We start from the raw sequence: 24,580 nt of genomic DNA on the forward strand, positions 1-24,580 counted from the left end.
TTTTCCACTCTGTGTCAGTCCATCTCAGATGAGCTCGGGCCCAGAGAAGCCGGCGGTGTTTCTGGGTGTTGATATATGGCTTTCACTTTGCATGGCAGCGTTTTAACTTGCACTTGTAGATGGAGCGACGAACTGTGTTCAATGACAGCGGTTTTCTGAAGTGTTCCTGAGCCCATGTGGTAACATCCATTACAGAATAATGTCGGTTTTTATTGCAGTGCCACCAGAGGGATCGAAGGTCATGGGCATTCAATGTTGGTTTTCTGCCTTGCCGCTTACTTGCAGAGATTTCTCCAGATTCTCTGAATCTTTTGATGATATTATGGATTGTAGATGATGAAATCCCTAAATTCCTTGTAATTGCACATTGAGAAACGTTGTTCTTAAACTCTTGGACTATTTGCTCAGGCAGTTGTTCACTAAGTGGTGAACCTCGCCCCATCCTTGCTTGTGAACGACGGAGCCTTTCAGGGATGCTCCCTTTATACCCAATCATGACACTCACCTGTTTTTTGAGCATTTCCCAGCTTTCCCAGTCTTTTTTTGCCTCTGTCCCAACTTGTTGCAGTCATCAAATTCAAAATGAGTGAATATTTGCAAAAAACAATAAAGTTTATCCATCTGAATATAAAATATCTTGTCTTTGTAGTGTATTCAATTGAATATACGTTGAAAAGGATTTGCAAATCATCGTATTCTGTTTTTATTTATGTTTTACACAATGTCCCAACTTCATTGGAATTGGGGTTGTACAAGACTTTGAAGTGTTTTTTTTTTTTTGCCCATTTATCCAGAAGAGCATTTTTGAGGTCAGACACTGATGTTGGACAAGAGGGTCTGGCTCGCAATCTCTGTTCTGGTTCATCCCAGAGGTGTTCAATGGAGTTGAGGTCAGGGCTCACCCAGCCATGCCTTTATGGAAACTTGCCTTGTGCTCTGAGGCTTAGTCATGCTGAAACATAAAAGATTCTTCCCCAAACAGTTATTCAAAATGTCTTGGTCTGCTGAAACATTAAGATTTCCTTTCACTGGAACTAAGGGTTCTAGGCCAACCCCTGAAAACAACCCCATAGCATTATCCCTCCTCCACAAACTTTGTAGTTGGCACAATGTAGTCAGGCAGGTAACCTTCTCCTGGCATTCACCAAACCCAAACTCATCCATCAGACTGACCGATAGATCAGCGTGATTCGTCACTCCACAAAATACATTTCCACTGCTCCAGAGTTACAGTGCTGGTGCTTTACACCACTCCATCCAACGCTTGGCATTGTGCTTGGTGATGTAAGGCTTGCACGCAGCTGCTCAGTAATGGAAACCAATTCCACGAAGCTCCCGGCACACAGTTTTTGTGCTGTTATTGAGTCAGCAGAGCGTTGGTGACTTTTATGCTCTATGCTCCTCAGCGCTCAGCACCCCGCTCTGTAACTTTACATGGTCTGACACTTTGCACAGTTGCTAAACGCTCCCACTTTTCAAAAATAACACTCACAGTTGATCATGAAATATACAGTAGGGATGAAATTTTGCAGACAACGGTGGCATCCTATTACAGTACCATGCTCAAATTCAGTGAGCTCTTTAGAGCCCATTTTTCACTAATGTTTGTAAAGGCAGACTGCATGGCTGGGTGCTTGATTATATATATCTGTGGCAGTGGAACCGAAAGAAACACCCGAATTCAGTGATTAAGATGGGTGTCCCAAAACTTTTGTCCATATAATGTAAATAAATTAGAAATACTGTGTGTGTGTTTGGCCTTGCTCGTGTGTATTACTGTGGACAAATCAGTGAATCCACCTGTCACGCTTAAGCTCGTCTCTTTTCCAGCTGTTTACTCTCTGTCTCTCTCTCTCTCTCTCTCTCGCCCTGTGTCTCTGTTCCCTCTCCAGATTGCCTGAGAAGGTCAATTGCCAATTTGCCTCTGCCAATGTCTTTATCAAAACCAATATTAATTTTTGCTAATTAGGACCTGCAGCTAATGAGCGTTACAGATAATTAGTTCATTTATAATCCATAAAACAAGCATGGCTTGTTAGCAGATCAAAAAGCTGCAACAGAAACGCATGGAGACGCTCAGTGCTCAGCAGAGACATAGTAGACTGCGTCTGTGTACTGTAGGAGAAACCACACACACACACACACGCGCGCGCCTCCCCCCCACCCCCACCCCTTCCACACACACACCTTTTTGGTCAAATCTTTCTCAGTAGTGCCACTTGACCCTTAGAAAGAGACTAAGAGACTGCAGACTGCCCTGTTCATCAATCTCTGTCCCACTTCTCTCTTTCTCTTCTTTACTCATTCTTTAGTACACTCTCTCTCTTCTCCTACTTTTATGTCTCTCTACCCCCTCTCTCTTTCTCTCTCTCTCTATTTTTTGTACACTCTCTGTGTCACTCTCTTAAAATGTTCTTTGAGTTTCTCACTGTTTCCTCTCTTTTCACTCTCCTTTTCTCAGAATGTTTTCACTTGTTCTCTAGCTCATTCTTTTGTGCGCTCTCTCTTTTTCTCTTTGTACCTTGTTCTTTTATACTGACTCTTATCTTTGAATTTATCTTTTTTAACATTCTGTCTCTCTCTCTCTCTCTCTCTCTCTCTCTCTCTCTCTCTCTCACTCACACTTCTCTCTCCCTCTCTCTCTCCCTCTTAAAATGTTATTTCTTTCCATCTCTCTCCCTTACTGTTTATGTCTCTCATGGTCCTTTTCCTCTCTATGTTTCAGAAAAATAATTTGTTCCCCTTCTCTCTCTCTCTCTCTCTCTCTCTCTCTCTCTCTCTCTCTCTCTCTCTCTCTCTCCGTTTCAGAGATGTCAGTTAAAGTGACCTCAGGGAGCTCTCACTGTCAGCATGAGAGCAGCTACTGATAACCACCAGAGAGAGAACGGAGAGAAAGAGGGGATGATGCTATTAGAAGTAGTATTTGAATGGATAATGTGAAAGAGAGAAAGAGCAAGTGAGAGAGAGAGAGAGAGGGAGAGAGAGAGAGATTGGCAAGAGAGGATGTGAAGGGTCAGATAGAATCAGTAGCAGATGGAGAGATGGTATGCTTCAGGAGAGAGCAGTTTGAGAGAGAAAGAGAGAGAGAGGCATCTGTTTATGAAGAATATAAAGTCCAGCTGTCCATTTAATAATTAGAGTGGACTGGTTATCAATCAAAAAAATGAGGCGCAGTTTGAGTTTTCATTATCACTAGTGGTCATAGTAGTGATAGTAGCAGTAATAACAGCTCTGCTGGTCATTTTAGTAGTAATTTATCCTTTGTGTGTCTGATGTTATGACCAGCTTGTTTATTCTTCCACTCTATTTTCACTACCTTTCATTATGGTTTGCTGAAGTCACTCATGTTGTTGTAGCATTTAGCACTGATGTCTGTGATGGTGAAAAAATGGATGCATGGTGTTGGGGGGGGGGGGGGGGGGGGGGTGCTTTCAGAACAGTTTACTACTGTTTAGTGCAGCCATGTAGTAATATATTTCAATTTTACTCCACAGTTATTCATTTTGGACTGCAAAAATAACACACACTGCAGATTCATACTGGATCAAACCACTCCACAATTATTACTGTCAGGCTGTAAAACTACACACACTGCAGATTCATACTGGATTAAATCACTCCACAATTATTACTGTCAGACTATAAAACTACACACGCTGCAGATTCATACTGGATTAAAATCACTCCACAATTATTACTGTCAGACTGTAAAACTACACACACTGCAGATTCATACTGGATTAAACCACTCCACAATTATTACAGTCAGACTGTAAAAACTGCACTCACTGCAGATTCATACTGGATTAAACCACTCCACAATTATTACTGTCAGACTGTAAAACTACACACACTGCAGATTCATACTGGATTAAACCACTCCACAATTATTACTGTCAGACTGTAAAAACTGCACACACTGCAGATTCATACTGGATTAAAACCACTCCACAATTATTACAGTCAGACTGTAAAAACTGCACACACTGCAGATTCATACGGGATTAAAATCACTCCACAATTATTACTGTCAGACTGTAAAACTACACACACTGCAGATTCATACGGGATTAAAATCACTCCACAATTATTACAGTCAGACTGTAAAAACTACACACGCTGTAGATTCATACTGGATTAAAATCGCTCCACAATTATTACAGTCAGACTGTAAAAACTGCACACGTTACAGATTCATAATAGATTAAAATCACTCGACAATGTTTGCTCTTAGACTGTTAAAACTTCGTAAAGTTCAGATTGTTTCAGTTACGACTCCCACCAATCACATGAAATATTGCACAAGATGTGCTTTTTTAAGTAAAGCATTGCTAAGGTTTAGAGTTTACACAGACAAAGTGAAAGACAGGAGAGTGATATGTCACTGTCCCTTGTCAGTTGTCTGTTTGCTCGGTCGAATCTGAGTTAAAAGACCTGTTTCACAGTTCCATAAACGTCACTGGACGCACCTCCAGCGCACAATGTGGACCATCTCTCCGTCGTCGCGGGCGACGGCTGCCTTGACGCTGACTTCTGAAAGTGGTTGTCGTTTCAGTGGTGCGGCAGCCGGGACAGAGTGATGAAGGAACGGAGAGATGTTTCTGCAGAATGAGAGGCGTGAAATGGGCTCCTTTGTGAGTGAAAGCAGAGCATGGAGGCAGAAGGGCTATTACCCGGCCTTTGATTTAGCTGCACAGCCGAGCCCTGAGAGGTCAGGAGTATAGAGGGGGGAATGGTGTGCGTGTGCGTGTGTGTGTGCGTGTGTGTGTGTGTGTGTGTGTGTGTGTGTGTGTGTGTGTGTGTGTGTGTGTGTGTGTGTGTGTGCAGGTACTGGGAGTGTGTTTATGCTTGTGCGGGGGGTGAAAGGTAGATGTATGTCAAATAGAGATGTCTATGGGCTGCTGAGTGAGAAAGAGGGAAATAGAGACAGAGGAAGGTTTGCAGAGTATTTTGGGAAATGCCTGTCTGGAGTGAGCTCAAAGGAAACACCCTCAGCTTTCAAAAGATAACAGGACAAGAAAAGAGACTGAATAAAGAGAGAGAGAGAGAGAAAGAGAGAGAGAGAGAGAGAGAGAGAGAGAGAGAGAGAGAGAGAGAGTCAACAGCCATGATCACAAAAAGACTTTACTGTCATTTTGCTGTAGTTCATTGAAATGAAACTGTCTAATGCTGTATAGGTAAGACATGTGTTTACATATTGCTAGTGATCCGAAAACTGCAGAAAAATCAGATTTTGTCAGTAATCCAATCAACGTGGTTAATCTCAGCTCAACACTTGAGTAATCAGATATAATGGGAAAACTTGAAAGTATAGCAGTAATCACATTTCTGCTGTGCAACTGGCCAATAATCTAACAAAAGAAGATCTGACGTCAACGTAATGTAAAACTATTTTCTAGAAGATGAATACTTAAATCCTTCATTTCGCCAAGGACATCATCATCGCTCCAAATATGTTTTGCCGCATCTCGTTGCGACGCTGCATACTTATTTCTGGTCTGCTTTCAAGTATGCACAGAATTTGATATCTGAAAGAAATCACAATAAGAGTACACATGCACTGAGAAATCTGATTACGGAGTTAAAATCCAGCTCTATTGAAATTCTTAATTGGATTTCTAGACCTCTTACTCCTGGAATATGCCATTTACCTGACCACTTGAATAATCAGATAATGCAGAAATCCAACGATAACCGGATAATTAAGTGCATCAAAACACATTAACAGATACTGTGTTGTTAATTTGCTATTAGAAATTCAAAGACAAAATAATAATAATAATAATGACATGAATTATGTCTGTAAAAGCCTAAAACTAATATGCCTACAAAGTCTTGTATTATTGTTGTACCTTATTGGTATGGATTTTATTCAGATTTATTCGTTATTTAATTTGATTTATTCATAATGTATTAATGATTTAGAATCAGTCTCTCCCACCACCATAGAATTACATATTTTTTTAGAATTGTAAGGAAAAAGCCAGCAAATATAATACTGTCCTCCTGTGAACTTGTTTTTAATCCTAGCACCACAGCTTCTGTTCTTCTTTCTCTAGAGTGCCGTGGAGAGTGTGTGCTGTTTGCTCTTCCTTAACCAGACTGTCCTATCTGTGTCTGCTAAGTGCTGATTTAAGTTCTCCAGCTTAGTGTGCCGGGTTTGCCCTGAGCTGAAGCTGTTTGGAACACTCTAGTCATCTTAAATAGATCTTGACTAGCACATATATACACTGCTCTTCGAATGTTGTTGTTTTTTTTTTTTTAATACAAAATAGGATTTACTTTTACAGTTTCAAATATGTTAAGATAGGAAAAACTAATTATACTCTTTTAAATGAAAATACAAAATGTCAGGAAAGTATGATATGAAAATAATATATATTTAAACAAAGATTTTTAGGGAAATTAATTTAGTTCTTCCATAGCATCACTTTAAAAAATTGCATTTCTGACTATTTGGAAATGCATTTGAAAATTAAACTATTTAGTGGTTGCAGCCCTAATAATAATAATAATGCAGTGGTCACCAACTCACCTTCTGGAGATCCCCCCATGTTTTTCACTTTAGCTGACTACCTTAGCACAGATATCATTCAGATTGTGTGTGTGTGTGTGTGTGTGTGTGTGTGTGTGTGTTTTGTGTCCACATAATATATAAACACATGTATGAGCAATATGGGGCTGTAAAGTTTCTCTGCGCCTGTGTGTATGTGTTGATCTGTAGGCTGGTGTAGAGGTAGAGAGGTGCGACAGGTGCTAGAGAGGTAGATGGTGCGACAGGCTCCTCTGAAGCGCGACAGATTTAACTATAAATCAGCAAGATTAATACACACTGGCCCAAGGACTGTGTGTGTGTGTGTGTGTGTGTGTGTGTGTGTGTGTGTGTGTGTGTGTGTGTGTGTGTGTGTGTGATGATGATGATGATGGTGAAACACAGGAGTCACTTAAAACTGGACTCAGAACTCCATCAGTCTCCTGTCCTGCCATCAACTGAAATTAATGTACATGATGACGAGCGAGAGTGAGAGAGAGAGAGAGAGAGAGAGAGAGAGAGAGAGAGAGAGAGAGAGAGCTAGGTAAGAAAAAGAGGGAAATTGAAAATGTGAGTGGGAGTAAACTGCAGAGAGAGATGGAGATGGAAAATTCCTTATGCTAAGTTCACATGTTGGCAGTAGGTGGTCAACAGTAAACTGGGTATTCCATTGTTTTCAAAGGAGCAGTGAAGGAAAATTCTGACACCATAATCAACACATTCTTCAAATCAACATTTCCTCAAAACCTACACCTGCTGAGGGGGAGGTGTAAATATTTAGCAACTACAAAGTTCAACGTTAAAACTAGTTTGTGGTGCAACTTGTTTGGATTTAGTAACGCATAAACCTGAACTTACATGTAAACACTTACATTACAACCAGTCTATGTTTGAACTTATGCAGAACTGGAGCAACCGGCCACAGGCACCATTCAGAAAATGCTCTTTCATTGCTACAACCCAATTTCCAAAAAAAAGTTGGGACGCTATGTAGAATGTAAATAAAAATAGAATCAAATAATATGCAAATTTTGTACACCATATTTTTAAAGGAAAATGCTACAAAGACAACATCATGTTTACCACTGTGTTTCATTGTCTCTTGTTTTGACAATACTCTGTAAGTGTTTGAGAACTGAGGAGACCGCCTGCTGTAGTTTTGAAAGTGAAATGCTTTCTTGTTCTTAATTGATATGTCAGCTGCTCATCAGGTCAGGGTCTCCTTTGTTGTGTTTTTCATTTCATAATGCAGCAAATGTTTTCAATGGGTGACAGATCTGGACTGAAGACTATAGCACTCGGATTCTTTTAATACAGAGCAGTGCTGTTGTAATACGTGCAGATTGGGGTTTGACACTGTCTTGCTGAAATAATCAAGGCCTTCCCTGAAAAAGATGTAGTCTGGATGGCAGCATATATTGCAAAAATATGTCTTTCAGCATTAATGGTGCCTTCACAGATGTGCTAATCACCCATGTCATGTGTACTAATGCTTATCTACTTGCTTTTGAACTGTACACAGATAACAAGCTTAGCGGTCTTTATGCCAGAGGACACTGTTTCCATGATTTCCAAAGAGAATTTAAAACGTTGATTTATCAGACCCCAGGACACTTTTCCACTTCTGAGCTCGGGCCCAGAGAAGGTGGCAGCATTTCTGGATCCTGTTTCTATGTGGTTTCTTTTTTGCATTTTAGAGTTTTTACTTGCATTTGTGGATGCATTGACAAACTGTGTTCACAGACAGTGGTTTTCAGAAGTGTCTCTAAGCCCATGCAGTGATTTCCCCTGCAGAATCTTGTCTGTTTTTAATTCAGTGCTACCTGAAGGCCCGGACTGGTTTCAGCATTGTCCCTTGCATACAGAGATTTCTCCATTATTAATATTTTAATGATATTATGTTCCATACATGACGAAAAGCAAAAGAGTTTTTGCTATTTTACATTGAGAAACATTATTTTTTAATTGCTGCACTATTTGCCTGCGCAGTCTTTCACAGAGTGGTGAACCCCTCCTCGTCTTCACTTCTGAAAGATTCAGCCTCTCTTAGATGCTCTTTCATACTCTTGTTACTGACCTGTTACCAATCAACCACCAGGTGTTTTTTTTAGCATTACACAACTTCACCAGCCTTTTGTTGCTAATGTCCCAAATTTTTTTGGAACAAAAACTTTTGAATAAGTGGATATATGGAACTATGTTGGTTTTGTGACACCACACTAATTCACTAATTAACTAATTCAAAACAGACCATTTTGCAGCTTAGTTTCCAAAAATGAACAAATGTTATTTTACATCAAACTCTAAAATGTGACATGTTTTATGATGAGCTCTTTAAACATAGTATTAGTATTAATAGTAGCACAAGTGCCGCTCGGGTTTATGATTATTTTCGCATGGAAAGCAGGGAAGAGGGAAGCGTCTGTGTTTGTGTGTGTATGTGAATACATATGAGGTTTAAAGAAGGACCTGCAGCGGTCGGGTTAGCTTGGATTACATTTACTCCTGAAGGGTTCACCAGAAAGGATGAACTTGGTATCACTAGTCAAATTACGCATGAAAATTTGCACACATAAAAAGCACACATACAATTTGTGTACCGCTGAATGACACAGTCGAGCTGTCTATGGTGGAAAATCAGCCCAGATGAATCTTTCATACCACTGATTGTCTGCTTGTGTGGGTCAAAGACCTATCACACCTTTTCAGTGCTCCCCCAAAACCCATCGGATGATATTTGGCACAATTAACATATTCAAGAGGGCGTCATAATTCACATTGGGAGGGTTAACCTTTCTCAACGGCCCACGAACAAATGAGGGCAGGAACGCACCACTGCTCCCCGCTCATTAGCCGAAAGGAAACACGGCCGTTACGACATTACAGTAACGCACATGAAGAACAGCTTCATACGGTGATTATGACACCCAGCCAATTAAGAGCCAGGCTGATTTACAGTTTAGGCCTATTAATTAAACACTTGCTATTAACACAGTGGCTGATGGATCTCATACCGTAAAACGTGGATCAAAACATTCTTATGACGTGTAAAAGATTTGCATAGTCTTCACTTTCTTTTGTTTCCAGTACTAGTGCTGACTCTGTGCACAGAACACCAGTCACAGTTACATTTAAAAAGTGGCAAATGTACAGCGCAGAAAATGCTGTATTAAACACAGCTTAATGTAATTAACATTTGCATGTATTATTCATAGTGTTTTATTATAATTTTGCATGTGATTTTGATGGCTTATTATTTTGCATCTGTCATTTTGACTTGACTGAAATAAGTTCATGCAATACCATTTTATTTACGGAGCTAATGGCTTAATATCAAAGGTTAAAAGAGCTGTACACAAATTACTGATTCCAATGACATGGTTAACTGTAGAACCGAACGTCTCATCGGCAGAACATTCAGAGACCTCCCTTTATCTTGTTAAAATCTGCCACCAGAGGAGTTACCACACATGGATGCCACGATATAAAAAGATGCACAAGGTTTCCTTTATTGTAGAATAATTATTATATTTTTCAAGTAAGCACACAAGCCTATTAGACTGCAATTTGGACCGTTATATGCTTAATATTTGTTTGCTTAACCAAAATAAAGATAAAATACCATTTGTATGTGACGTATACATTCCTTTTCATGTGATTGCTTTACGTTGTGAATGAATATTTTGAATATTTTTGATTTTTTACTTTTAATTTATGATTTTTTGACATTACATCTAGGCATGCTGGCATAAAAGGTTTATGATGATAATTATCAAACCTTTTATCACGGTTTATAATTTGAAATACTTTGAAATAACATTTCTGACATTTTCACTGTCAGTTTCTAAAAAGCAGTACACGTGTCCAATATTTACAATGAAATAATAACTAAATATAAAAAATACTGTTCACATAATGATGCTCACTGTGTATCATTGTTGTAGGACTATTAGCAGTCAGGACTGCAGTTGAAACCCTGCCATCAAGCACTGAGACCTTTACCAAGAGCTGTGAACCTGCTCCAATGTAAAATAAAACATGGAACAAACTACTAGAACTTGTAATGTTCCCCCATAAAAATAGCACATATTTTGCTGTCATATAATCATCATGTCCATGCTGTGCCAGTCATTATGTAACAGTGAATAATGTGGAAACTTTCACTTTATTAGCAGCCTCACTTTATCAGATACACTCGCAGCTGGAATGCTAATTTCCTTTTTCCCTTTATTTGTTAGCAACAATCTAATGGTGGTGGAATTTTCCCCCCTCTGGCTCTGCACTCTCTGGACAATAGTACTTGTAACAGAAATTCAGAGCTTGTTTACTTTGTTTCTGTACCTGTTAGCCTATTAGCTGTCTTCAGAGCTGCTTTATATAGAAAAAAGTCAAGTTAGCTGTGCTTTTGTTTTCTGACCTTGTACACACAAAGTTAGTTTTCACCTTTTTGAGGGAGAAAAAGTCTTGGTTTAGTGTTCGAGTTCTCCCACCTGCTACTCCTTCTACCATGCTGCAGCTACATTTGTTGTGATTGTTTACAAGCTCTGCTCAGAGGAGGAACCTGATCACATGATCAGAGCATGACAGTGAAAACACAGATGCTCTGAGTCTCTTACAATCTGTGGAGAAACTGGAGCTTGTTTGACTAAAATGCACTGAAGATGTCTTAAGGTGCCCATGTTAACACTACTGTATGTACTTGATATCGAACACTGGCACGTTTCGTGTGAGGTATTGTTTTTTACAGATCAGACAAATGCAATGATAGCATTGAGAAATCATGTGATTGAGAAGAGTAGATTAAGTGGCAGAGATAGCCATTTTGGCATTAAAGGAATACTTAGAAAACGACAAAAACTCATTGACTGGAAACACATTCATAATTGAATTTACATTTACGGCATTTGGCTGACGCTCTTATCTAGAGCGACTTACAGTTTGATCATTTTACACAAGTAGGCGAAGGTGGTGTTAGGAGTCTTGCCCAAGGACTCTTATATGCATAGTGTAGGGTGCTTACCCAGGTGGGTGATTGAACCCTAGTCTACAGGATAGGAGGCAGAGGGGTTAACCACTACACTACACCAACCACTATGAATTGAATGGACAGTTGCTGAAGCTTTGTCTTGTCTTTTTCTAAGTCCAGGAAAACGTGCCAGAATCATTGTTCCTGGTGGTTGATTGTGTAGTAAAGGAGCAGCAGGTAGTTGGGTTGAAAAACACTCGAGTGTTCCTTTCATGAAGTCTGACGTGTTTGAAGGTGTTCATTTCCTCTTTAAAATGACATCAGAACTCACACCTTCTCACCTTCTAAAGTATTCATAAATGCCAGTGTCCTGTCCTCTGGTTTCCAGTGTCTGTATCAGTGTCCGCTTAAAGGTTTAGCGTCCTTCCCGTCACTGCTGTGATGTATGCCAACCGGGCTGCATCCCAATTTTGCTGCAAATGGGAGTCGGGGATAAGTCTGTGCTTTTTCATGCTGTTTGGGTCTAAGAATGCGAATGAATTACTTTGTTTTTATTAGAGGTGGACATTTGAACCATTTCTGCTATTCAAGTATCCCCATTTTTAAATGAACATTTGAGTATCCCACCCATAAAATATTGTATATTGTAATGAATGAAAAACTAAACCATGGAACATTAATGTAGTACATACAGCTAGCTTGAGAAGTGATTTCTCACTTGATTGTTTGTTTATTCTGTTCTTTATTCCTTATGATTTACCATGTTAATTACTGATGTATATAGCTCCAGTTGCATATTTTCATTTTGCTAAAATGCAAGTGATGATAGCAGCTGCCTGTATCTCGGTATTCTTTGCAGATCTATGTTAATTTTTTTAGTCAAAACTGCACATTTGGCTGGGACAGTTTGACAGTGTTATCTTTGAGATGTCACCTTAGCATCAACCTGGAATACGAAAGCAGTGGCTTGTCAACTCCTTAACAACCACTTGGGATAGCATAGCAATGGCCTAGCATCATCTTAGCAACCACCTGGGATACCATAGCGTGGCCTAGCAACACCTTAGCAACCACTTGGGATAGCATGGCAATGGCCTAGCATCATCTTAGAAACCACCTGGGATGGATACCATAGCAATGGCCTAGCAACACCTTAGGAACCACCTGGGATACCATAGTAATGGCCTAGCAACACCTTAGGAACCACCTGGGATACCATAGTAATGGCCTGGCAACACCTTAGCAGCCTCCTGGAATAACATAGCAATGGTCTAGCAACACCTTAGCAACCACTTGGGGTTGCAAAGCAAGGGCCTAACAGCACCTTAGCAACCACATGGGATACCATAGCAATGGCTAAGCAACACCTTGGTAGCCTTCTAGTATAACATAGCAATGGTCGAGTAACACATTAGCAAACACTTTGGGTAGCATTGCAATGGCCTAGCATTACCTTAGCAACCACCTGGGATTCTATAGCATCAGGGTAGCAACACCTTTGTTAGCAGCCTTACTTTATCAGATACACTCACAGCAGGAATGCTAATTTCTGTTAGGGGGAATATTATTTTTTTTCCTTTATTTGATAGAAACAATCTAATGGTGGTGGAATTTCTCCCCCTCTGGCTCTGCACTCTCTGGACAATAGTACTTGTTACAGAAATTCAGAACTTGTTTACTTTGTTTCTGTGCCTGTTAGCCCATTAGCTGTTTTCAGAGCTGCTTTATATAGAAAAAATTCAAGTTAGCTGTGCTTTTGTTTTCTTACCTTGTACACACAAAGTTAGTTTTTACCTTTTTGAGGGAGTAAAAGGTCTTGGTTTAGTGTTTGAGTTCTCCTACCTGTTACTCCTTCTACCTTGCCGCAGCTACATTTGTTGTGATTGTTTACAATAGCATAGCACTGGCCTAGCATCACCTTAGCAACCACCTGGGATACCACAGCATCAGGTTAGCAACACTTTAGCAAAAACCTAAAGGCCCTGAATTACTATATAAACCCATTTAAATTAAAACAATCAACAATGTTCTGCAGCTACTTTAATATTGATACTTTATACTATATTTTCTCTTGATAACAACAAAGGATATTTTCAAAAGGATAGCATAGCAATAGCAAAAGGAATTTTCAACAAATCAATGAGCTACAAAAAAAAAAAAAACTAAAAAAATAACCAATTAAAAGAAATGATATTGCCCCAACATGTGACTTATTCTTATCCCAGCTTCCATTATTCAGTCTGGGACCCATTTGCATCAAGCCTGCTGTGAGACAGACACCAGTCATGGATCTTCCTCCTGCAGAGTGATTTTACTTTAATTATTAAGCCGTTACAGAAAAACCTAATCCGTACTGTTTTGACATCTGTGGTGTAGGTGTAGCTTGTCTAGTCTGTGTTGATAGAAGACATTTCACACTGTTGTAAAAGGCTGGAGGCATAAAACACTGAAGATGGCACACACATCTCCACCGCTAGCGTCTCAGCTGTGTGTGTAGAGATGAGATGACATTAATAAAGTTTAGGTGTGCTGCCCCTGTCCTTTGGGGGCCCTCTCCAGTCACAGGGGCTGAGGTTCTATTGATCTGCCCCAGGATGAATGCCCTCTGTGGGGTGATTTAAGGGCCTCCTGGGCCTCCTCTTCTACGAGCCTGGAGCTATTTTAAACATACAGCTACCTCAGGGTCTGTAGGGTCTGTACTCACACATATCACAGTCACAGCCACACATCAGCATTCACACACACCATTTCAAACATCCATGCTTGTTCTTCAGGGTACAAATTTGTATAAATTAGTGATAATCTTTCTAAAATCTGATCTGATTGTGTTGAAAGCTTGATACATATATGTGTGTTGATATATCGCTGTTGTCGGAAGAAAACCTTGCATCTCCAAAATTAGAACTTTATAGGAGAAGGAAAAAACTTATTGTACTTTTAATGTGAGTCAGTGGAACCAGAATTTTTTCAGAGTCATTTTACGTAATTTAGTTTAGTCCATTCATCATGAAATTAACACACAGTGTAAAGGACAACAGGTACTTTTAAATTATGTCAAAAACTGAAAAATGGGTATACGAGGTTTTGTTCCAACAGCAGCAATATATGTGGCTGCCATATTAGGGAGCAAATTTCTGGCTAAACATGGCTAAAATTACTCATCTTACTTTGAAAAAGAAAAAAATATTGCCTTGACAATGTTGATAAATTATATTTATTAGCTTTTTTTATATATATATAATTATTTATTTACATTATTAGCTAATTTAATAACTGTTTTTGAGCTGACCGAGGTGTACAACAGAGAAAAACACTAAATTATACAGTGCAGGGGCTCCAAGCCTAGAGTATGAAAACACCGAATTATAGGTCTGTGTAGCCCCATCGTCATTCTGGACTTCTGTTGCATTTTGCAGGTGAATCATTTACATTGAAGGCATCATGCTAGCGCATTCACTCCCTGATTCAGTCCTCAAAATAGTGGCAACTATACAACTTGTGAATTTCCTAATGATGCTATTGACCTTTGTTTCACATGTAAGAAAGGCTGTCTTGTGAATTAATACGAAAATGCAGGTTGGTAATTGGGCCTAATATGTGTAAAAAATATTCATTACCACATAATAAAATAAAGATATTTGGCCTATATGAATTTTTACAAATTTCAAACTTAAAATATCTCAGTATCAGATTTTTTTCTTCCATTCTTACCACTCCACAATTCTGCACAATTCTCCCAAATGCACTTCTGGAAGAATGGTCAAAAATTCAGATAAACACACTCCTAAACCTTGTGGAAAGCCTTCCCAGAAGAGTTGAAGCTGTTATAGCTGCAAAGGGTGGGCAGACATAATATTAAACACTATGGATTAAGAATGGGATCTCTCTCAATTTCATATGCGTGTGAAGGCAGACAAGTGAATACTTTTGGAAATATAGTGTATCTTTAGCTAGACTCCTCCTCCTCACCCTCCATTAGCAAGCCTTCCCTATTTGCTGTTCCCTCCATTCTCGGATTTTGCTGCCATGCTGCACCGCCTACTCCTGTCCTGGAGCGAAGCCTCAGTCTCTCCTTCCGCATCCCCACTCTGCTGAACTTTCATCCTGCTCTGCTTTTGGGAACAAACGATACCCGCGACGCAACCTCCTTTCAGAAACAAACAGTGCTCTGGGCCACAAGAGGTTGCGCTTGATTTACTATTTATGCACAGAGTTACAGGGTTAATCGAGATCACATTTGACTCCACAGGATGTCATTTAATGATGGTAATTTTGCCGTCTGCTGCATGAGTGCACTATTTCACTTATATTTCAGACACATTTGCCTTTAATAGTATAAAGACAGCAGGCAATGTAGTCTACTTTGACCTGGTGTCATTTTGTGTTGTGTTCTTTTGTGATGATACATGTAAACTATGTTCAGGTACAGCTTTATACAAAAAAATATATGTCATATATTCACTTTGAATAACAAAACATTCAATGCAATATTTTAACTTAAAAAGTAAGTAATCTGGTTGACAGTTTGCTTGTTTGAGTTTATTAAAGCTGATTGATCACATCATGCGTCTGTTAATGCCACACACACAGCCTCAGACTTTCTGGCTTGATATTTAGTTCTCAAATGCAAAATCAACATTATACTTATGAAGACGTGATGACAGTAGCACATCATTTCCTTACGTCTACATCCTTCACCAGATTTTGACTGAGATCTCTTTGAATACTTGGTGTTTGGAGCAGGCCTTTGTAGATGATTAATCAAAGCTTAAAAGATTATCAGTAACACATCAACAACAAATCAGTGAAGCAGCAGTAGTGAAGCGTCTGAATACACTGAAGTAAATATCTTGAAGGTGTTCTGTTGATACGTTACTTACATTAAGTAGATGTATTGTTAATATGTTACTTCCATTACGCAAAACCTAACCTTACCCAACATGACCCAACACCTAATCCTAACCCTGGCCCTAATCCTAACCTTAACCTAACCCTAACCCTATGTTACTGAGAGTCTGTTGAGTATTTGTTTAATCTAAGAAAGACCACTCAGAATACAGTGTCCCCGAAAACTCTTTCAATGCACTCATAATTATCAGACACATCTGCTTGAGGAAGTGGTCCAACACACAACCCACATTACAAAATGTTCTCGTTGTGTGTAATTACACGTTTCCTCCAGAGAGGTCTCCACATACCCAATTCTTACATACTGTAGCTTTAGAGACCCACAGCTTGTGGATAGGATTAGGTGGAAATGCATGAATCGATATTTCGAAAAAGCGGTGGACTAACCAATTTATCATTCATTGCAACTAACCGTGACGCTGTTACGACCCTACTTTTAATGTTTAGTAGTGTGGGAAGATTTTATTCTAGGTCATCTTGGTCATTTTCTATTGGGTCATTCATCAGGATATTTTCACAGAATGCACAGCTAGCACCTTTTAATATTAGATGATATTAAAAAGTTGAAAAGAAACCATAAATAAAAAGAGATAGAAGGTTTTAATCCAACAGTAATAATATGCAGAGCTAAGTTTGTGGCATCATTTGCGAATGACATGAAACTAAGTAACTAGTGCATATGCACTCATTTCTACAAAGCCGATTCATCATTAGAGTAGATTGTTGGTCATTCAGCTGTGCACTTGGTTATGCAACTTTGATGAATAAGGGCCCATGTGTCCAGATAAGCTGATGTGGTCCAGTATAACTCAACTGGTCTTCTCTGTGGTTTGTGTGTGTAGAGACAGCAGCATGACACGGCAGCCCATACAGACAGCCAGAGAGAGAGAGAGAAAAGGAGAGAGAGCGAGATGGATGAGTCCTGGGGTACATTGCTCTTGTCAGTGGCTTTCTGCTCTGGAGGCTGTTAATGTGCAGTGTATCATTCATAAGCTTAATACTGGCATCACTTTCAGCTAAATAGCATCATTTGTCAGGGAGAGCAGGAGGCTGGGGAGAGGACAGGAGGAAAGGGCTGCCTGCCTCACTGCCGCTGATAAGCACAGAGAGTCAAACCACACACACACACACACACACACACAGGCCTTACTTACAAATTCAGACTCACTCTCACGACCCGAACGCGCAAATGCATACAAACATACAGTACTGTGCAAATGCCAAAGACCACCATTCATTTCTAATTTTCAGCCAAATTGGCCGTAATGTGGCAAGTTCATTGCTCTGACATCACCAGCAGCTTTTTTGCTACACATGCTTTCAGACACACAGTTTTTTTTACAATTGAAGGATGGACAGAAACACCTGTGGATTTCAGATCTGAAGCAAAAGTGGAGCTTCAGATTTTCTCTTAGTTCTCATATCTGATGGTCCCATTTTCTCTATAATAATAATTATCAGTTAAACTTCAGTTCGGAAACTTTGTAAGGTGCCAACCAGTTTCAGATGCTTACTGAAGGATTCAAAGTCCAGAGTCGTAGGGAGGGGTCAAATCCAAAAGGCATAGGAAATACAACCAGATGTACATAACACAAGATGTACAGTCCGAAAGGAAGAGGCAAAGCTGTAGTCAAAGATGCAGGCAAAAATGTCAAAAAACAGGAGATAGATCATAAGGCAAACAGTCCCATGGGCAGAGCAAAAAGGCAGAGTCGAAAGAGCAAAAGGCAAAGGTCATACACAAAAACAATGGATAGACCACTCAGTAGATCACAAAATGGATACAATGTCTCGCAACTATCTACTACTAATGCCCGGGCGTATAGACTAAACTAAGTAAGTCATATGGCTAATGACACAGGTGACAAACATAGGATAGGAGCGCAAAGTCATGTGAGTAGTCAGGTGGAGGGTTCTGGGAGATTGAGTCTGTGTGAGTGTTTGCATTAGAGGGAAGTTCAAAAGTCATTTGATTTCCCAGAGGGGTCTGGGAGATCGAGTCCAGATCCACGCTGGGACTTTGTGGATGCATGACAAACTGTTTTTCATGCATTTTCTTTTGACTTCCTTATACGAGTGGATTATGTCAGAACTCCTTAGAAATGTCTTCTGAAAAACACTACCATATTTTTGCACTTTGGAGGTTTACTGTTACTGACTGTAGCTGCACAATTTATCAGCCACTCTACCTCATCCATCAATAAAAGGGAACCCCCACAGGACCACCGCTGATCCAGAGTCCCTGCTAAGAATATTTTGGTGTCAGTCACAATGCCTGGAAATGATCCAGTTTGCCAGACGAGTGGTAAAATTCTGTTTGTAGATTGGTTTTTGCAAAAACACACTGTAAGAATGTGTGTTATCAGATTTCAGAATAGACTATTTGAAATATTACCCGTCGCATGTTCTCCAACAGACTAAAACTCTTTGCCTAAAAAAACAAGTTTTTTATTTTTGGCAGGGCTGCTTACAGTATTCATTGTCTCTGTGTTCATGGCTGCTGCTGACTTAAAGTTAAATATATTCAAAGTTTATTGATAGTTTAAGATGCACCCCATCTTTAACCTTATCCAGTATTAAACTGCACTGTCACAGCACAAGTGGCAAACCTAAACCGTTTCCCCAAAGCTTTGCATAGAGGACAGAGTTTATTTGGACAACATTTGAGCATAGATTGCTTAGCCTGGCTATTGGCCACATTCAAATGTCTAAATGAAAAGATATTTCCTTCAATGTTCTACGCCTATTTGAAAACACGTCTTTTTCATAGAAGAAGTGGTGCAAATAGAAGTTACATGCTAATTTACTTTAATGTTACATTACAATGTTAAATGATGAGGAAACAAAGTTAAATTAAACCAAACAGGAGCGTTTGTCTTATCACGCGGTAGTTTACTGACTCACTCACTCAGTCACTCATGTTTAGCAGGCTGAAGATTCTCCATAAGGGGGAGCTGTTAGCGCGCACTGTTCTCTAGTTAAAACAAACTTGGCCTGTCCAGATTATTTGGATGACACTGATATGCATTTTAGCACATTCAAACATACACTCTGGCGCTGCAGTAGGCTTCCCGCCTGGATCTAAATGGTGCTAAAGGCTTGCATTTAGAGTACATTTTTTATGTTCTCAGAGCTTGGAGACAAGATATTTCTTCTGAATGTCCATCTGTTATTCCGCACCAGCACGTCTGCCCACAAACGATGGATGTCCTCCCTGCGACAGGGATCCCGAAAGGGCCCAGGGAGTGGGAGAAAGAACCAAGCCCTGATTATTAATGAGCCTGTAGTAAAATGCTTAATTTGCACCGTCTTCAACCAAATTATAACTCACACTGAAAGCAGCTGAATTTGCATAAATCTCATTAGAAAGAAGGAGAGAGGTTCATAAATCGTTCTATTAATTAGTCCTTTTTTCACCTCTTTTTCTTGCCACAGTGGTGTGTATTAATAAAAGCGTCAGGGCGTGTGTGCATATACGTGTGTATGTGTGTGTATGTGTGTGTGTGTGTGTGTGTGTGTGTGTGTGTGTGTGTGTGTGTGTGTGTATGTGTATGAATGTGTGAGAGAGACTAATTGGCCTTTGTAGTGGCTGGTGTTTAGGCTTGTGACAGATGTGATGGGGCTGATTTAAGAGGTTAAGCTTCACGTTTTACAGCTGTTGACATACTTGCACCTGTCTGTGTAAATACGGTGTGGTGATTTTTATTATGCATATAGACAGAAAGAAGGAGTTAACGTGAATCATTTCATTGAGTCACTTTGTCATTCGCCTTAATTGATTAAGGGTTTTTCCCAGACATACAACTTTAATGATACTTTAGCTTTAACTCTAGCAACAAAATATTTGACTTGGAGAGGTGGCGTTGTGGTATTAGGGTTAGGGTTAGGGTTAAACATAAGTAAACATCAATTATATCACTTTTGTGCCATCTCCATCTCCCCAATTCAGACATATCCAATTTCACCCACTATTTAGGACTCCCCAAATCCCATGACACTACCAGCGCTAGGAAGTTGAAGGCTAGCTCAGGCTTCTTATGAGACCCATAAAGCACCATCACATCTTTTCGAACTGCCGCTGAACGCAGTATCTTTGGACAGCTGAACACAGATGGAGGAAGGCACCATCCACTGGTGTTGTTACATGGTCACCAAATGAACCCAGTGCAAAATGTTTAAGCCATCATTCAATAAATGTCAAGGCATCTGTCTAACCACCGCTGCTAACTGTTTGTCGTTAGCTTAGTGGGCATGATAACAGCTCTGCTCACTACAGAACATGTTAGATTTTGGCTTACTAAAACACTGACACAAGTTTAGATGATAATGCTTCAAATCCGAAGGAATGGAGTTTAGCAGCAGGCACTAAAGGGACACAAAGATGAAATTAAACCTGTTCCTTGGTGTTTAGACATGTAGCCTAATCAGCCAACTTAATGTTAGCTTAGCCAGTAGGCCACAGACACAAACAGTGCTAAACACCAGAGTTCAGACTTGATTCTGACTAACTGCTGCTCTGCTAAAAGAAATGATAATGTAGATGATAAAAAGATAAAGAGGCAACATGCATGTGTGAGTGAGTTTTATTACTGTCCCGGTTGAAATCCAGAATTTAATAGTAGGCAGAGGTGGAGAGAGCTGTGGGAGTCCATGAAACAAAACAATGAACAAACCAAAACAGAAAACAGACAACAAACTCAGAGCTCAAACACAAGGAAAACTTGCAAAAGAAATGTGGAACAAACAGCAAAACAACAAGCAAACAATGCAAGACTGGGAACAAGAACACAATAGACTATATATGTGTACACTGAACACAAACAACAAAAGAAACAACTGGGAACAATGATCACAGAGTGGGCTTGCAGACTGAACACAAGTGGACAAAAAGGGGATGGAGCTAGAGACAAACATTAGAAACCTGACCTGGAGAACCGCAAGAACTACGTACTATTTTAATGTAATTAAAAGTACTATTTTAATGTAATTAAACTATAAACACAATTCATTTTCATGATGATGAAGTATCTCCTTTTACAACTCCAAAAAAGTTGGCACACTGTGCAAAATTAAAAAAAACAAAAGGTAAATAGGATTTCAACTAATTTCATATTGTCTCAAATATTTTCAATGGGTGACAGATCTGGATTGTAGGCAGACCAGTTTAGCAGTTTAGCACTCTTTCAATACGGAGCCATACTGTTGTGATACATGCAGAATGTGGTTTGGGATTGTCTTACTGAAATAATCAAGGCTTTTCTTGAAAAAGACATTGTCATTTATTTTCATTCACCATACCACACAACAATTTTTCACTTCATCTCAGTCCTTGTAAAATTAGCTCGGGCCCAGAGAAGGCAGCAGTGTTTCTGGTTCTTGTTTATATATGGTTTCTTCTTGCATAGTAGAGTTTAACTTGTATTTATGAAAGCAGCAACAACTGTATTCTCAGACAATGGTTTTCAGAAATGTTCCTGAGCCCATGCTGTAATTTCTACTATGGAATCTTTCGTTTTTAATGCAGTGCCACCTGTGTACCACTGAGAAATGGGAGTTAGATTGAAGTGTGGTTGAAATTACTGTGAACAATAGCTCACAAATAACAAGGGAGCAGCTCAAAATAGAGCTAATATAGCTCACAAATAACAAGGGAGCAGTTAAAAATAGACTGGCTGATTTGGTAAAATGTTTTCTGTTATGTGATATGAAATATCTAGTTAGTATTATGTATATGTTGACCAGCCTCTCTACTAAGTACACCTACTTATTATCCACTCTTGTTGTCCATTTTATCAGCTCCACTTACCACATAGGAGCATGTTGTAGTTCTAAAATTACAGGCTGTAGGCCATCTGTTTCTCTGCATACTTTGCTAACCCCCTTTCACCCTGTTCTTCAATGGTCAGGACCTCCACGGGACTACCACATAGCAGGTATTATTTGGGAGGTGAAACTGAAGTGTTTAAAAACTCGAGTAGGACTGCTGTGTCTGATCAACTCAGACCAGCACAATACACACTAACACACCATCACCACGCCGGTGTCACTGCAGTGCTGAGAATGATCCACCACCAGTAAAAAGGGGCTAACAAATGCAGAGAAACAGATGAACTACAGTTTGTAATTGTAGAACTACTAAGTGTACCTATATAGTAAGTGGAAGTAATAAAATGGGCAATGAGCATAGAAACAAGGAGGTTACACTAAAAGCCTCTGATCTTGCTGAGCTCAAGTATCGTTTCCTAGCTTGTCCTGGAGTGCTACACTGTTTTAATTCCATTAGCTTCTCACTATGTTAATCATGTCCTATAGTTAGGGATCCCCTGCACCCCTGTTGCCTTCTGCACCTTTAATCCTCCATGTCTCCCAACCTTATTGCTTCCTCTGTGCTGTGTTACCCCTTGCTCAGCCCGGTATCACTGCTTAATGCCCCTGTCAACCCCCCTTCTTGCTCTTTAAAGTCTGCACCGCATGTCCTCTAACCTAGTGCGTGTTGATATGTGTGTGTGTGTGTGTGTGTGTGTGTGTGTGCATGTCTGTGTGTGTGTGTGTATATTTGTCTGTCTGCAGCAGGGAGGCTCTCTGAGGCTCTTCTGTTGGTGTTTCTCATTAGTCCAGGCTGGCAACATCCTGGCGACTGGCACTCTAATCTCATCTAAAGCCAGAATGGGTTAGGGAGCCCCTCGCCAGGTGCCTCTATAAACACACACCTGTTACTGCGCTCTCTCACACACACAAGCTTGTTTATATATAATGACAGGATGCGGAGACATATGTATATCCTGTGTGTGTGTGTGTGTGTGAGTGCACATCTGTCTGGGTGTGTTTTTAGAGGAGGGTGGTAAAATGGATCTTCCTCTGTCTCTTCTCTCTCTTTTCATTTGTTTTGTTCTATTGTGAGATGTCAGGTTAATATGCTAATGTTAATATGGTGTGTGTGTGTGTGTGTGTATAGATACATAATTTGCTTGTAAGATTTTTCTTTTTTTCATGATATAGTACTGTATGTTTTTGGGAGTGGCTTTACACAAAATATCAATGAATATTATAATTAACAGCTTTATTAGAGAAATAAAACTGTTTCCATTATACATTAGATATTATTCTTTTGAAAAACTCGTTGCATCCAGAATTGTTACAAATGGATGAACAGCAATTTGGAATGAAACACACTGCTGACCGGAGCACCCCACAAGCCTTGCTCTTTCAGAGATGGCCCGTCCCAGTCATCTGGCCATTACAATTTGGCCCTTGTTAATGTCACTCACGCCCTCATGCCTGCCCATTTCTTACACTTCCAACATGCGACTATGAGAACAGACTGTTCCCTTGTAGTCTAATCCCAGAGCATGACGTGCACCGTTGTTATGAGATAATAAACATTATTCACTTCATCTGTGAGTGCTCATGTTTTGGCTCATCTGTGTATGTAAAAGTTTAACACACCCTGTCAAATGACATGATTTGGTGTGTTTCTAAATAAAGCATAAAATAAAAATGTGCCATAAATTGTTGCACAGACCACATTATTTATTTAGTTATTTATTTATTTTCTAATATGAACAAATCAGCAAATAAAGAGTAATTACATATTAAACTGTGCAGAAGTGTGTTCTCTGAGAATGAGTATATAAAAATATTAGAATAAATGTATATTACATTAATACAATACGTAGATGTTGTGATGATAAGTAAGATGTCAAACAACAAGTAAGCCAGCAGTTTCTAGACTAATTGAGTGTGTGTGTGTGTGTGTGTGAGAGAGAGAGAGAGCTGTTGTTGTGTGACCTGTTTGTATGTACTTTCAGTTTAATTTGATTGTGCTTTTACTGTGTAACTATGCAGTTTATTTTTGATTTTTAATAATGATATACTTTACTTTCATTGGGCTGATTTTTTTTCTCAGCATGACTCATCAGCCATTAGTGGGGCTCCTGCGCCCCTCTAAAATGACTTACGTGACTTGTGATTCATTCCTTAACACTTTGGTTGTAATACATCACTTTTAAGGTGGTGCTACAAATTTGTGATGTTAGAATTGTTTTGATTAGAATCATAATCAGTACAGTATGCCCTCAAATACTTTTCTAAAGAACTGAATGATGTTAGGAGTTTCATTTAAGGTCTCTCTCTCTCTCTCTCTCTCTCTCTCTCTCTCTCTTTCGTTCTTTCTC

The 24,580-nt window shown here is 39.5% G+C and overlaps 1 protein-coding gene across 1 annotated transcript in view; it reads left to right on the forward strand.

Annotated features, from left to right (window-relative positions):
- The window catches only part of cdh23 (cadherin-related 23), a 435,604-nt gene that overhangs the window by 89,107 nt on the left and 321,917 nt on the right, over positions 1-24,580 (forward strand). The gene's annotated exons all lie outside the window — the stretch shown is intronic.

Source organism: Pygocentrus nattereri, chromosome 5 (assembly GCF_015220715.1).
Source record: "Pygocentrus nattereri isolate fPygNat1 chromosome 5, fPygNat1.pri, whole genome shotgun sequence".
Taxonomy (NCBI): Eukaryota; Metazoa; Chordata; class Actinopteri; order Characiformes; family Serrasalmidae; genus Pygocentrus; species Pygocentrus nattereri.